The following is a 15,776-nucleotide window of genomic DNA, read 5'->3' as shown; positions in this document are numbered from 1 at the left end:
AGAATTTAAAGACTTTGTGTAAGTTCTTCGTTTTGGCTCCGATTTTATTATTTGACTTTCAAAATAAAAAAAAAATAAAACATTTTGCTTCACTTCTTTTCTAATACCCATAACTATGTACATGTAAATGTATCTCTGTTAATATGTTCCTGCCAATAAAATTGTTTCATCAAACCGAAGCTGGCGAACAATAAGCCACCCAACAGTATGGCGATATATCTAAAAGTAAAAAAATAAAAAGACAGCAACGTCCGTTCAAAAAAAAAAAATTTAACTAGAGGCTCTAAAGAGCCTGTGTCGCTCACCTTGGTCTATGTGAATATTAAAGGAAGCAGATGGATTCATGACAAAATTGTGTTTTGGTGATGGTGATGTGTTTGTACATCTTACTTTACTGAACATTCTTGCTGCTTAAAATTATCTCTATCTATAATGAACTTGGCCCATTAGTTTCAGTGGAAAATGTTAGTAAAAATTTACAAATTTTATGAAAATTGTTAAAAATTGACTATAAAGAACAATAACTCCTAAGGGGGTCAATTGACCATTTCGGTCATGTTGACTTATTTGTAAATCTTACTTTGCTGAACATTATTGTTGTTTACAGTTTATCTCTATTTATAATAATATTCAAGATAATGACCAAAAACAGCAAAATTTCCTTAAAACTAACAATTCAGGGTCAGCAACCCAACAACGGGTTGTCCGATTCATCTAAAAATTTCGGAGCAGATAAATGTTGACCTGATGAACAATTTTACCCCATGTCAGATTTGCTCTAAATGCTTTGGGTTTTGAGTTATAAGCCAAAAACTGCATTTTACCCCATGTTCTATTTTTAGCCATGGCGGCCATCTTGGTTGGATGGCCGGGTCACCGGACACATTTTTCAAACTACTAACCCAAAAGATGATTGTGGCCAAGTTTGGATTAATTTGGCCAAGTAGTTTCAGAGGAGAAGATTTTTGTAAAAGATCACTAAGATTTACGAAAAATGGTTAAAAATTGACTATAAAGGGTAATACCTCCTAAAGAGGTCAACTGACCATTTCAGTCATGCTGACTTATTTGTAAATCTTACTTTGCTGAACATTATTGCTGTTTATAGTTTATCTCTATCTATAATAATATTCAAGATAATAACCAAAAAGAGCAAAATTTCCTTAACATTACTAATTCAGGGCCAGCAACCCAACAACAGGTTGTCCGATTCATCTGAAAATTTCAGGGCAGATAGATCTTGAACTGATAAACAATTTTACTCCACGTCAGATTTGCTCTTAATGCTTTGGGTTTTGAGTTATAAGCCAAAAACTGCATTATACCCCATGTTCTATTTTTAGCCATGGCGGCCATCTTGGTCTGATGGCCGGGTCACCGGAAACATTTTTCAAACTGCTAACCCAAAAGATGATTGTGGCCAAGTTTGGATTAATTTGGCCCAGTAATTTCTGAGGAGAAAATTTTTGTAAAATTTTACTAAGATTTACGAAAAATGGTTAAAAATTGACTATAAAGGGCAATAACTCCTAAAGGGGTCAACTGACCATTTCAGTCATGTTGACTTATTTGTAAATCTTACTTTGCTGAACATTATTGCTGTTTACTGTTTATCTCTATCTATAATAATATTCAAGATAATAACCAAAAACAGCAAAATTTCCTTAAAATTACTAATTCAGAGGCAGTAACCCAACAACGGGTTATCCGATTCATCTGAAAATTTCAGGGCAGATAGATCTTCACCTGTTTAACAATTCTACCCCATGTCAGATTTGCTCTAAATGCTTTGGTTTTTGAGTTATAAGCCAAAAACTGCATTTTACCCCTATGTTCTATTTTAAGCCATGGCGGCCATCTTGGATGGTTAGCCGGGTCACTGGACACAGTTTTTAAACTAGATACCCCAATGATGATTGTGGCCAAGTTTGGTTTAATTTGGCCCAGTAGTTTCAGAGGAGAAGATTTTTGTAAAAGTTAACGACGACGACGGACGACGGACGCCTGACGCCAAGTGATGAGAAAAGCTCACTTGGCCTTTTAGGCCAGGTGAGCTAAAAAGGCAGAAATCACAGACCCAGCCAAACATAAATTGTTTTAACAGGTCATGAGGTCCAGTAACAAATATTTTTTACAGGACCTTCATTTCTGTTACAGGACCTATTTATTATCACCGGTGAGCAGCGCACAGCGCTGCGAACATGCTAGGGGGGTCTGGGGGCATGCCCCCCCCCGAAAAATTATGAAAAATAAGATGCAAAATCCTGCATTCTGAGTGCTTTGACTATGATAAATGAAGTAACCAAAACTACTATCCTGTACTACACTTTTGCATGTTTAATCACATTGAATAAAACTTCATTTTTTAAGACTTTATTTAAATTTATTCCTCTTTGGCATACTCAAGTATTTTGTCCTTTTAAGTTGGAAGGTGTAGATGTGTTCCCATTTTTATACAGCTCAATGCAAAATTATATGAGCAAGTCATGTCAGTTTCATTTTTGTTGTTGAATGTCAACCAATCTCTACCTTCTCTCCATTTGTCACAAAATTTCCTGACACCACGCTTAGCTAGCTATAAAACCAGGTTCAATCCACCATTTTCTACATAAGAAGATGCCTGTACCAAGTCAGGAATATGATAGTTGTTATCCATTCGTTTGATGTGTTTGGACTTTTGATTTTTGATTTTCCTTTTTGAATTTTCCTCGGAGTTCAGTATTTTTGTGTTTTTACTTTTTCCTCGTACGCTTTCCATGTCTCAACTTTTTTTTTGGCGTGCTGTACTTGGATCATCGGCCTTCCGTTTTTGACCAGGCACGGCCCCATCATAAAAACGGAGGAAACTCATGTTATTGTTTACAACATGTGTTTCCGTCGCATGCGTAATGAACCGGGGAAAAAAGAAATGCCGGAAACTGACGCAACGGACATGACAATCGAGATACAAAATTTTCAAAATATTCAAATGGAAAGGGTTTAGGCAGTAGGGGACAAGCCAGTGAGCCTTAAAATTGTCTTATAATATGTTTTTAAAAAGAAGAAGTCATATTAGAAATGCCGATTTTCAGGGAATGCATAAAATAGTTGACAAGAAAATCTTGCCGCGTGTCAATGGAAGCGTGATTTCATTGGCTGCTTTTTATATTATTGTGTTCTGATTGGATTACTATTTGTGTTGTCCATATATATCTATATATATGACTAGGGTATTTCCGCGATCCTAATTATTATAAAGACAAGTGCTTTTCATTGATCTCGGGAGGAAAACCATATTTTGTGTTTGATATAGCAAAACATTTTTCCCAATTTTAATACTGCATGCTGCAAAAAATGTACAGGACAGGAGGTCCTGTAGTTCACAGGATGGTGACGGACCTTCAAGTTTTTTACAGGTCATGACCTGCGGTCCGACGATGTTTGGGTTGGTCTGAAATCATCTCGTCCTCAGATTGCAATTTACAGCTCTATCATACAATGTGATTTGCCATATCTATTTTAAAAACAAACCAACGTCCCTTTCCTGGGCAACATTCAGTACCGCAGTAAATCCGCACCTGATCAAGGGTTGGTTGTACTTCAATTTAGAAGTATGTAAAAGTAGTCATTCACTGAAATAATAGCACCTTTGATGTCTTTGTTTACAATTAGTCGAAATGTTTTACCTTGGTTACCAAACAATCCAATGAATGAGCTTTAATTAAGAATTGAATTTTTCTTTTTGTAACTTCATTGGGGTATAAAAGCGTTGACCGAAGTACATTTTGTATGAAGCGCGGAAGCACTTCAATCTAAAAATGTGCGTACGGAGTCCACGCTTTTATAATTACATTTTTTTTAAGCTAGGATCAGGAATACACGATTTTTATTAAGTTTTTATTTAATTTACCTGTGCACTTTATCGGTTAAGGAATAACGCGAAATTGCAGTTAGCCAATCAGAATAACGTATTATAATGAAACATACATTTAATGTAATTATTGCATCATGAACTACTATACGTGTTTACAATTCTCGGAAAACATGTGTTTTTACTGACATACAACGCAACTGCTCGCAGATAATTAAAAAAAACCTACTAATTCGTCTTTCTTTTCTTAAATGGGGCTTGATATAGAGTATTTATATGATAAGATTGATGAATAATTGTTTCTTTCCTTTAAGAATTGAATGCTTCTTTTTGTAAATTCATTGGGGTGTAAAAGCGTTGATCGCCGAAGTACATTTTGTATGAAGCGCGGAAGCGCTTCATTCTAAAATGTGCGCACGGTCAACGCTTTTACAACCCTATGAAGTTACAAAAAGAAGCATTCAATACTTATAATTACATTTTTTGGCTAGGATCATGAAAACACGAATTTTATCATTTTTTTATTTAATTCACCTGTGCACTTTATTGTGGCACCTCGTGTTATCATGAATGAAAAGTTTTATTGAGTAATGCAATTGCTTACGGAATGACACGTGATGTGCAGTTAGCCAATCAGAATAACGTATTATAGTGAAACATACATCTAATGTAAGTATAAGTCAATATTGTTCAAATTCTTGGAACATAGCCAATACTATTATTGATAAATTGATAAATACACATAGTTGTCACAGAAATTTGTTCCAGAGACAACTACCAAACGATACAAAATAAAAAAAAAACCCATATAAAATGCACTTGCATTCATATCTCCAAAAAGGGTGCCTTCTGAACATATCAGTTATTTTGTGAAAATAGGGGAAGCGAATATAATTATATCTAATATGGGGACGAAGTCCCCTATTACAGTAGAAAATTCAATAAAAAAATTTCCCGAATTTTTCATTGTACTAATTACATCGTTCAACTTTTTTTTTGTCGCGTTTTTTAATTTCCGGATCTGGGCAGAACACATAAGTCTACTTCCTTCTTCCGGTCTTGTTGTCGTGAGACTTTGATTAGTCTAGTAAAATATAGAAACTCAAGGAACACTATACCAATATTTCATTTTTAATCATTCTTTGTCTTTGGTATGAATAAACGTTACCTGATGTGGGTCTCATTGGGGTCTAAGCGTGACGCGTGATTGCCGATATTTTGTAAGCGTGACACGTGAAAGTCAAATTATTGTGTCGTGAAAACGGGAAATGAGGTCTAGCGGGACCCGGGAAATGACATAAAAAGGAGAATTGCTTACGTATATAGTGTAAGCGGGATACGGGAATCTGACAAAACAGTAAGCGGGATCCGGGATCGGAACCCCCCAATGAGACCCCCCCTGATGCATTGCGTTTCTTTGTTTACATTGAACATGACGTCATAACTTAAATAACGTCAGAAGTAAAATCCCTAACAACAGAACCAAAATCGGAAACATTACGGTATTTCCGTTTCTTTTTTTAACAAATAGTTTAATTGAAACAAACTTCGTCCCCATTCACAGGTAATACCTGCCTCATATTATACTGTAACAGTCAAAGTCAAACTAAACTGCAGTACTCATCGATGTATCATTCTTGTACTAGTATCTCACGAATCTGGGTCTTTTACTCACAAAACTTACATCCGTGTAATGAATTATATTGTTGAAGTTATTATTAAATAAAATTATGTTGCCATTATGATTTTTTTTACGTTTGTTCTAGTCTCTTTGACGTTAAAGCCATCACCGAAGACATCGCTTTTCATAGTCGATCTTAATACCAAAGTCAATTTGGCCTTTGTAAAGATTTTATGAATAAAAAATAAAAAAAATGAATGAATAAATTATAAATGAAAATTAAAAAAAAAATAAGATTAACCATAATAGTGTTTTAATATTGGAAAATGTAACGTTAGTATGTAACTTGTATTTATTTTTCAGGTGAATCCATGCAAGCAACGTTTGACCGTAAGGGAGCTACCATTTGATTTTTATGGGGGGGCTAGGATGAAAAATTGTGTCCTGCTTTTTTTTTTTAGTTGTAATCTCTGTCCTGCCTTTTTATTTTTTACTCTATTCGGTCCTGCCTTTTTTTTTACTAGTTTATCCTGACTTTTTTTACACAAATTGTCATCCTGCCTTTTTTTTTAACAAGTTTCTCATCCTGCCTTTTTTTTACTCAAAACTCCTGTCCTGCCTATTTTTTTCAAATTTCATCCTAGCCCCCCCCCCCCCCATAAAAATCAAATGGTAGCTCCCTAAGCATTTGAATTAATCTTTGATTTCCTTAGATGTTGTGATCCTTTTGGTACGAAAAAACAAAAGCATATTTAATCTTGTTACAGTCTGATTTTCAAGTGAAAAACATTATTTTTTTTATTAAATCGAATACAATTCGTCTCTGGAAAAAGTCGTGCTCCTAATAAATCTGATGAACGATCGGTGACTAATATAAACAAAACATCAGGGGTGGTGTTCTCGAAGAATCCTAAAACTCGTCCTAAGTCATAGATAAGACCGATTTTTAGGATGGACTTAGGATCGACTTAGGACACACTGAAGTTGCGTCTCGAAGCTATCTCAAACGCATCTTATGTTAGGACGTCCTAAACATATCCTATGTGCGAAAGTCTAAATAGTTAAAGTAATTGTTTGATAAAACATTTACTATAGACGAAACCAATTAATAAAATTGTTTATAAAATTTTGTAATAACATGTCTTTAATTAAATTCATGATTTCAAATGTAATTATAAAATATATATCTAATAGGGTTTTGATATAAACTGTAAAACAATTGGTTTTGAAATGAAAATATTGAATTCGTAGTGTCATCGTATCGTAAAAACACGAAGTTCAAAGTTTAAAATCATGCACAATTTCTTTATACGAGTTAATAACCGATGGTGCGTTTCTTTTCACGTTCATCTTCACGTAAACAAAATGAGAAAAAAGCATGCACAAAGTTAGGATGAAGATATGATGATCTTAAGACACCTTATTAGGTGTCCTAAAGTTAGGACGAAAAATGTGATATATCCTAAGTTAGAAGAGCTTTAAGAACACGACTTAGGACAAAGACTAGTCATAAGATGGTCTTATACCACGTCCTAATCCTAAGATAGCTTCGAGAACACCACCCCAGGTTACAAAAGTTGACGAAAATACATATAACTTTAGTAATGTTTACGTACTATATTTTAACCTAAAACAGATTTATTTATAGCGTTCCCAGCGGAATCTGACGTGGTTCATAATTGTTTCTCGTTCCTCGTTTTTTACATAGACTGTTGGTTTTCCCGTTTGAATTGTTTTACACTAGTAATTTTGGACCCTTTATAGCTTGCTGTTCGGTGTGAGCCAAGGCTCCGCGTTGAAGACCGTGCTTATTAACTTAACCTAAAATAGTTATTCATGTTTGTGTCATTTGGTATCTTGTGGAGAGTTGTCTCATTGGCAATCATACCACATCTTCTTTTTTATATTTATTGTCGAAGTGGAAAATGTGCATTTACAATTGATTCATAATAACATTGATTTCCAAAAAGTGCGTTGTTACTGCCAGGAAAAACTTCAGTATAAGAGAGGTTATAACTCATCCCAAATTAAGATATTAGTACGACGACGGCAAATCTTAAACTTGTTTTACTTCAAATGTTTTTACGTGATCCAAAGTGTTGACTCGTTTGTATGAAAGAAAAAAGCATAATTATATGCAAGTGTCTATTCCAAGTCAGAAACCTTGTTGGTGGAGGTGTATTATTATGTATGCATTTTTCGTCGTTTAGGGAGTTTCATATCAATGGCAGACTGTTGATCATATCTGTTAAGTTATTCACAACATCTCTTGACCTCGGATTGTAAAAGCGTTGCCGCAGGTACATTTTGTATGAAGCGCGTTCCCTATGAAATTACAAAAAGAAGCATTACATACTTAAAGTTTATTTTTTTTGTAGCTAGGATCATGAAAACACGATTTCTATCAAGTTTTTAACCGGATTTTTGTGACAAAAATGTCGGATAATGATTTGGGGATGTACGGCGGGCGGCCGGGCGGCCGGGCTGTCGGGCGGGCGGCAATCAAATGTTGTCCGTGCATTAACTCATGAACCGTTCAACCAAAGCTTTTAAAATTTTAATATGTTGTTACTGACAACTAAATGAAGGTCGAGCGATTTTGACTTTTACCGTTCAGGAGTTATGATTCTTGAAAGATTGAAAAATGGAGTTTCCAGTCGTGTCCGTGCATTTACGCATGAACTGTTCTACCAAAGCTTCCCAAATTTTAATATGTTGTTACCGATGACAAAATGGAGGTCAAGTTCAATAATGACGATTTTGACTTTTACGGTTCAGGAGTTATGGTTCTTGAAAGATTGAAAAATGGAGTTTCCAGTCGTGTTCGTGCATTTACGCATGAACTGTTCTACCAAAGCTTCTTAAATTTTAATATATTGTTACTGATGACAAAATGGAGGTCAAATTCAATAATGACGATTTTGACTTTTACCGTTCAGGAGTTATGGTTCTTGAAAGATTGAAAAATGGTGTTTCCAGTCGTGTCCGTGCATTTTCTCATAAACCATTCAACCAAAGCTTTTGAAATTTTAATATGTTGTTACTGATGACAAAATAGAGGTCAAGTTCAATAATGACGATTTTGACTTTTACCGTTCAGGAGTTATGGTTCTTGAAAGATCGTAAAATGGCGTTTCCATTCACGTTGTTGCATTTACTAATGAACCATTCAATCTAAGCTTTTCAAATTTTAATATGTTGATACTGACTACAAAATGGAGGTCAAATTTGATATTGACGATTTTCACTTTCAGCATTCATCAGTTATGGTTCTTGTGATATTGCCAGGACACAAATTAATGTTAATAAATCCGGTTTGCTGTCGTTGTGACAGCCTCTTGTCTTTAATTTATCACTGTATTGTAGGAGCTCGTGTCTTCATGAATGTTACATTTTATTATGTAATGAATGTTAACTTAATTTAAGAAAAACGAGATTGCTGTTAGCCATTCAAAATAACGTATCATAGTGAAACATACATGCAATGTACGTAACTATTGTTCAGCGCAACACTCAGTAGCTAGTTTGTTTTTTCGTTTCAGTGAAATAGAACTGTTGTTCCTCTTTAACTTCTTTTCCGTGAGCTATTGGAGAAATCTTTATCAATTTCAACTCACATACTGCATCTAGGATAAAAAAAAATGTTTTATCTTACGAATTTTTGGTGAAATTTCTACCAAATGACACATTAAAATGGTTAATATATTTTTGAAAGCAACTTGTCAAAATCAAATGTTGACTTTTGACCACAAGAAAGAGATTAATGGGTTCAAAACTGTAACAAAATCAAGACATTTAACGGTTGATTTCCTACAAGACCATAGATCAAATCAAAGTATGTCTTTGACAAACAGCATGAACAGATTCGTGATTGACAGTTAAACGAACCTGAATAAACATTAACCCTTATCAAATTATCGGTATAGACAATTCAACATAGAATAAATATATCTAAGGAAATGTGTTATGATGGCCAATGAGACAACTAACCAACAGACCCCAAAATGATGCGGATTTACACAATTATTGATCACCGCACGAAGTCCAACAATAAGCAAACCCTTACCATATAGTCACCAGCTATACATTTAACCGACGTGACTGACAAAAAGTTTAAACAATTCAAATGAATAAAATCTATGACAAAAACAATAACCGAAAAGAATATTTGACAGGCAGCAAACCAACGACAACCATAATTTGAAACACAGGCTCCTTATACTTAAAAGTTAAAATAATAAAAAGGAAGACTTGCGAGGAAGAATATGCTTGTGAGCGATCAACATGGGACAGTGCTATATCACAACATAAAAAAGACTGAAAGATCATTTGGAAATGGTTTGACTCATTAAATTGACAGGAAGTACACACTATATAGCACAAAGACAGACACAAAAATACTGTTCTAAGAGTATTGCAGCTAATATAAGCTGGTTGAAAAACTAATGCATGGTTCGTGTTCTCCCAAAACAAAGTATCAATCAGTGCATATATCCAACGCATTTATTTAAAGCTTAAAAATATCTGAGAAATGCATTACCGTGTCAATCAAGTTCTGTGAATTTATAAAATTGTTTAACAAATCAGAGGTTTGAATTTCAGTGACAATTAAAAGGTTGCCAATTATGCCTAATATTAGTTTTTGGAATTTTAATAACTTTCTTAAATTACCCTAGATTTCTACCAAACTTTGACAGAAGCTTGTTTATGATCATAAGATAGTATCCAGAAGTAAATTTTGTAAAAGTAAAATTCCATTTTTCCGTATTTTACTTATAAATGGACCTATTTTTTCTGCAGGGAAACATTACGTTCACTCTGTGGTTAAAGTTTATAAAATTTTAATAACTTTTTTAATAACTTTAGTTCATAAAATTTTAATAACTTTCGCAAAAACTTTTCTTAAACTATCCTGGGTTTGTACCAAACTTTGACAGAAGCTTGTTTATGATCATAAGATAGTATCCAGAAGAACAGTTTGTAAAAAACAAATCCATTTTTTCCGTATTTTTCTTTTAAATGGACTTAGATTTTCTGCCAGAAAACAACACATTCACTCGGTGGTTAAAGTTTTTAATTAAATTAATTTTAATAACTTTCTTATACTTTTTTGGATTTGTACCAAACTTGGACAGAAGTTGGTTTATGATCAAAAGCTAGTATCTAGAAGGATATTTTGTAAAAATAAAATTCTTTTTTTAATAACTTTCTTGATAACTTTAGTTTATAAAATTTTAATAACTTTCTTAATGACTTTTCTTACTTATCTGGTACTAGAAAATGTGTACTGTTAATGTTATAACGATTTATACATTCTACAGGGTAGATCGATCGGGTTGAAGGAGAGAAATGTGAACAGCCACTATCGTATGATGATAGAGCAATAAAAGTTTGCCCCTGCAACAGGTCACTATCGGAACACTCAAAGAGTTTTACTCAGATTAATTTCATTTTGTCAGTTTTCACAATTTCAGTTTTTTAATCGTAACTTTAGATTTTCGAACATAAACCACTCAGTGGATTTTCATAAGCGATGCACCAATGTCTCCTCTACAACACCTATACAGTCGTTGGCCGTCACATCTCTATAAAGGGGTTCTTAATTAACTTAAATTGGCCTGCCCCCTAATCTTATTTTGTCGATTTCACATTTTCAGTTTTTTAATTGTAACTTCAGATTTTCGAACATAAACCACTCTTATTGATTTCTTATGATTTTCTTAAACGACGTGCCAATGTCTCCTCTTAAACACCTTTATAGTTGTTGCCACTCACAATCTCTTTAAATTGGTCCAACATAAGCTTAAATTGGCCTACCCCCTAATTTCATTTTGCCAATTTCACAATTTCAGTCTATAAACCGTAACTTTAGATTTTCATTAACTAAACCAGTCAGGAGATTTCCTTAAACGATGTGCCAATGTCTCCCCTACAACACATATATAGTCGTTGCCCGTCATAATCTCTTAAAATGGGTCAAAAATTAACTTTAATTGTCTTACCCCTTATCTCATTTGGTGGATTTCACAATATCAGTTTTTTAATCTCAACGTCAGGTTATTGAATATAAACCAGTCTGGAGATTTTCCTAAACGAAGCGCCAATATTTCCTCTACAACACCAATAGTCGCTGCCCGTTACAATCTCTAAAAATTGGTTCAAAATTAACTGAAATTTAATATAAGTCGGTCAATTTCAGTTTTTTAATTGAAGAACTCGGGATCAAAAGTCCGTAATATCTTTCTTCTCTGATAAAAATTGAAAAGTGCGTATGACAATGAGATTGTGTTTCTTTACATTTCATAATACTGATAGATTGACTGTCAATATCAAGAGTATCAAAGTTTTCTATAAAGTTTTTGGCTCGAGAAAATAAATTATATATCTTAGGCCACACCAATTTGATCCCTTGTTCGACGGACCCGCCCGCACCTATTTTTTTCAAAACAGAATTTTTTTATTTTTTTTATATTCCCGCTTCCCGCATCCGGAATTGTAATCATGTCCATTTCCCGCACCGTTTTTTTTTTTGTAAATATTATAAAAAGATATCAACATTTGTTAAATTTATCACAATCTAACCTGTATATAACGATTTTAAACATAAAAGCACCCCACCACACTGTGTAAATATCTGTGAGAATATTTGTTTCAGCATGAAACCTGGAGTGCTCCGATAAAAAGTTTTAACAGCGGGTATTTCCGTGAAGAACAAAAAATTGGTTTCTTTCCCCCTTACTTCTATTTTCTATCAAAAAATGATCGTTGTTAGAATAAAGTACAAAGAACTTCTGAAGGATTTGCCTTCAACTGCAATTATATTGTATGCTGGCGAAACAAAACTATCCACAGCCGCTGCATGTTTATGCACCTGTCCTGATTGATTCAGGAGCATGTCGTTCAGCAGTTATATCGTTTGTTGGATGTTGTTCATTGGTATTTTCTCGTTTGGATATATAAATTAGATCGTTGGTTTTCCTGTTCGAATTGTGTACGCTAATAATTTTGGGGTCCTTTATAGCTTGCTGTTTGGTCTGTATCAAAGCCCTGTGTAAGGCAGCAACCATTTGATTTTCTGGGGGGGGGGGGGGGGGGCTATGGTTTTTTTTTCTGGACAAATTTTCTTTTCGCCTGTGGAGAAAAACAATCTATTTTTTTCGCGACAAGTCGAAAACAATTTTTTTCTTTCGATTTTAGCATTATATATAGTGGCAGCTGAGGGTGAAACAAACAATTTTTTTTTCTCAGAATCAAAAACAAATTATTTTTTTCTCCAAAAACTGGAAACAAACTTTTTTTTCCAAAAAAAAACCATAGCCCCCCCCAGAAAATCAAATGGTTGCTGCCTCCCTCAGACAAGGGGTCATTTTACTGATGTAGAAAAGAAAATAGAAATACCAAGGATTTGTATAGTTCTTCTATACAAAACCTTTGAACACTTAGAATTTTGTACTCAAAAAGAGGAGAGTTACATCATATTTTAAACAAATTTTTCTAAAGAGGGGTCCACTTATTTTGAATAATATTAAACTGTTAAAGTAAATGTGTTAACATGGTTAAAGTCCAGGAATATTACTAAATTCTTGGACATGTTTTGACCATTTTTTTTTTAAATACCAGATAGATATATAGTTCTATGAGAAAATATGAGCCCTTTTGTACAAACAAATATATTATAACTTATATTGATCCCTCATAAAACATGTAAAAGGGATATTTATAGCATTAAGGGGTTGCCCCCAAACTGATTATGATTTGGATGGAGAATTGTCTCATTGTCAGTCACACATACATAGACCATATTTAATTATTTCTTGGTGAACAGGGAAAAAATACTTCAGAAATTAAAGAAATGTCAAAGTACAAGTGATAAATCAAGTTTTAATATTGTCAAAACCTATTATTTTATGTTTACAAAAAAAAAATATAATCGCTCGCCTTTACTTTTCAAGCTTCGCCTCAAAAATTTGCAAATTAAATATTTTTTTATTAAAATTTTCAAATCGCTCGCTCGCCCCAAATTTTGGAGTCCAAAAATCCGTAGAACAAGAAATTAAATTGGTGTGGCCTTAAGTCATCATACATACATGTAGTGCAGTTCATTAGAAAATGTTTTTCGTTTTCTATGACGTCATTCGGTCGTGCGTATCGGCTTGTCTCGATTGCCAGGTGCGTAGCTACGCAGTTGCGTGCACATCGATTCGGCATGCAAAATTAAAAAAATGTCAAAATAAGAATTTATAAATTGAATGTTAAAAGAAACACCTATGTTGTCACTTTTTTAATTGATGAAATATCATTAAATAACGGCATTTGGTTTCAAAATAAAACTTTTATTGGAGATTATGACATAATCGGACAGTGACTTGTATCTATCAGGATTTGAATTTGTAATACTCAATATAACATGTAGTTTTGGAGCACATTTTACAGTGTACGGTTCATCAGTTTGAATGAGATGTACCAATCGGCATTAGAATTATCAGAACCCTTCGATATCGTTGTAAATATGCAGAGGCGATGTGGTCGACAGACTACCAGAGCCATCACCCTGCAACCACGCCAAAACAGTATTGGAAAGTCTCATTATTTGTTGCGTTCATAGACCATATGATAAGGGAACTGGCGAGTGGAGTCGCGTGTAGCATATCAGAAAATCGCTTCTTTGCGATGTATCTGTTTCGCGAGTGCTGCCATGGAGATATATCAGTGTACTACGTATGTTGAAAACAAATGTACGATCAACAATGAACAACGACAGTTACTAGCATTACTGCATATTCATCGGGATTTCCGTGTGAATATTGACAAATTAATAGAGAAGTTTGTTTCTGTCTAGACCCGTAGAGCAGATTTTGGACAATTTTGAGTAAATTCTGTATCACAAATATGTGTTGTTTATGTATTACTCGATTCAGAAGACTTATTAATATTTTTACATTCATAATTTTTTTATAAGTCCTATCTACATATGTAACCGTCCTATGACCGAAAACCGAAGAAAAAAACCCAACATTTTTCTGCATTAAAGGGTCCCAAAATTTGTTTCTTGCTTGCATGCTTGCACATCGATTTATTCTAGCTACGCCCCTGATTGCCAATGGGAGAGATCCACTTCGGAATGTTTACCAGGCCAACAACTCGTCGGACCGATCTCGGCAACTGAAGTTACAGATATTTTTCTGTTTCTACTTTTTCTTTGTATAGTCTATATGTCCGTAGTTTATTGCCGTTTGGATTATTTTAGTGATTAAAAAGTTCTCTAACAAATTCGTCGTTTTTACAATAATTACGCGCTCATAAATTGTTCTCATCGCAGTTTTTGTCGTAATTTTATTATCGTTCACTATATATGTCCGTAGCATTGATGTTTTGTTTCATCTAACTTGGAAGTACCATCCCTTACGCCTATTTGCAATCCATGCTGATATCTTACGGGTAATACGGACATCATCAGATCTAGTAATTCGACATATCAGACGAATACAAGCAATACGTTGTTTGGCTAAACACCAGGACCATCCAATGTCACCCCTGACGGCGGTATTTGATGTATATTTACCGGCTGACAGGATTAACTAAGATGCTTTATTCTGAAACGATTTAATCATTGAAAAAGTTTTAGTTCCCCAAATGCCTGCTCCGTTGAATAAAGCGGGTTCTACCATAGTGGAATATAATTTTGTGTACAAACTGTGAGTCATTCCACCAGCACTAATAAACTTTCCATATAGCGCGCCTAGTGCTCTGCTAGCTGATTTCGAAAGTTCCTTAACTGCTTTGTCCATAGTCAAATGCTCGTCGAACCATATGCCCAAGTATTTGTACGAAGAAGTGTACGCAATATCCAAGTCGGAACATATGAATGGAAAGTCCGATTGACTGACAGGCTTATTCCTGAAATACATAACGTTACTTTTAGTTGGATTTATATCAATTTTCCATTCACGCCACCAGTCCGAAACAGTATCTAACATCTTCTGGAGACTTTCCTCGTCCGGAGCATCAGTGCAATGTCATCTGCATATAAAAGTATACTCAGCATAGTATCATCGATGCGAACACCACAGTTTAGATTATTATTGGTCACCAATACGTTCAGCAAGGTCGTTGATGTAGGCGGCAAATAATGTGGAAGACAATAAACAGCCTTGCTTAACTCCGGCACAGTCCACATTTAACCATGGTGTATGTCTGTCATTGACACGAACTGTACATCTAATATTTTCATATAAGGACTGTAGAGCAGACAGAAATTTGCTACTTTACTTTTCGATGTTTATACTACAATAAAGAGTACAGAGT

The sequence above is a fragment of the Mytilus galloprovincialis genome, chromosome 2 (genome assembly GCF_965363235.1).
Source record: "Mytilus galloprovincialis chromosome 2, xbMytGall1.hap1.1, whole genome shotgun sequence".
NCBI lineage: Eukaryota > Metazoa > Mollusca > Bivalvia > Mytilida > Mytilidae > Mytilus > Mytilus galloprovincialis.
The sequence above is the reverse complement of the archived record's forward strand: the minus strand, read 5'-3'. Positions refer to the sequence as shown.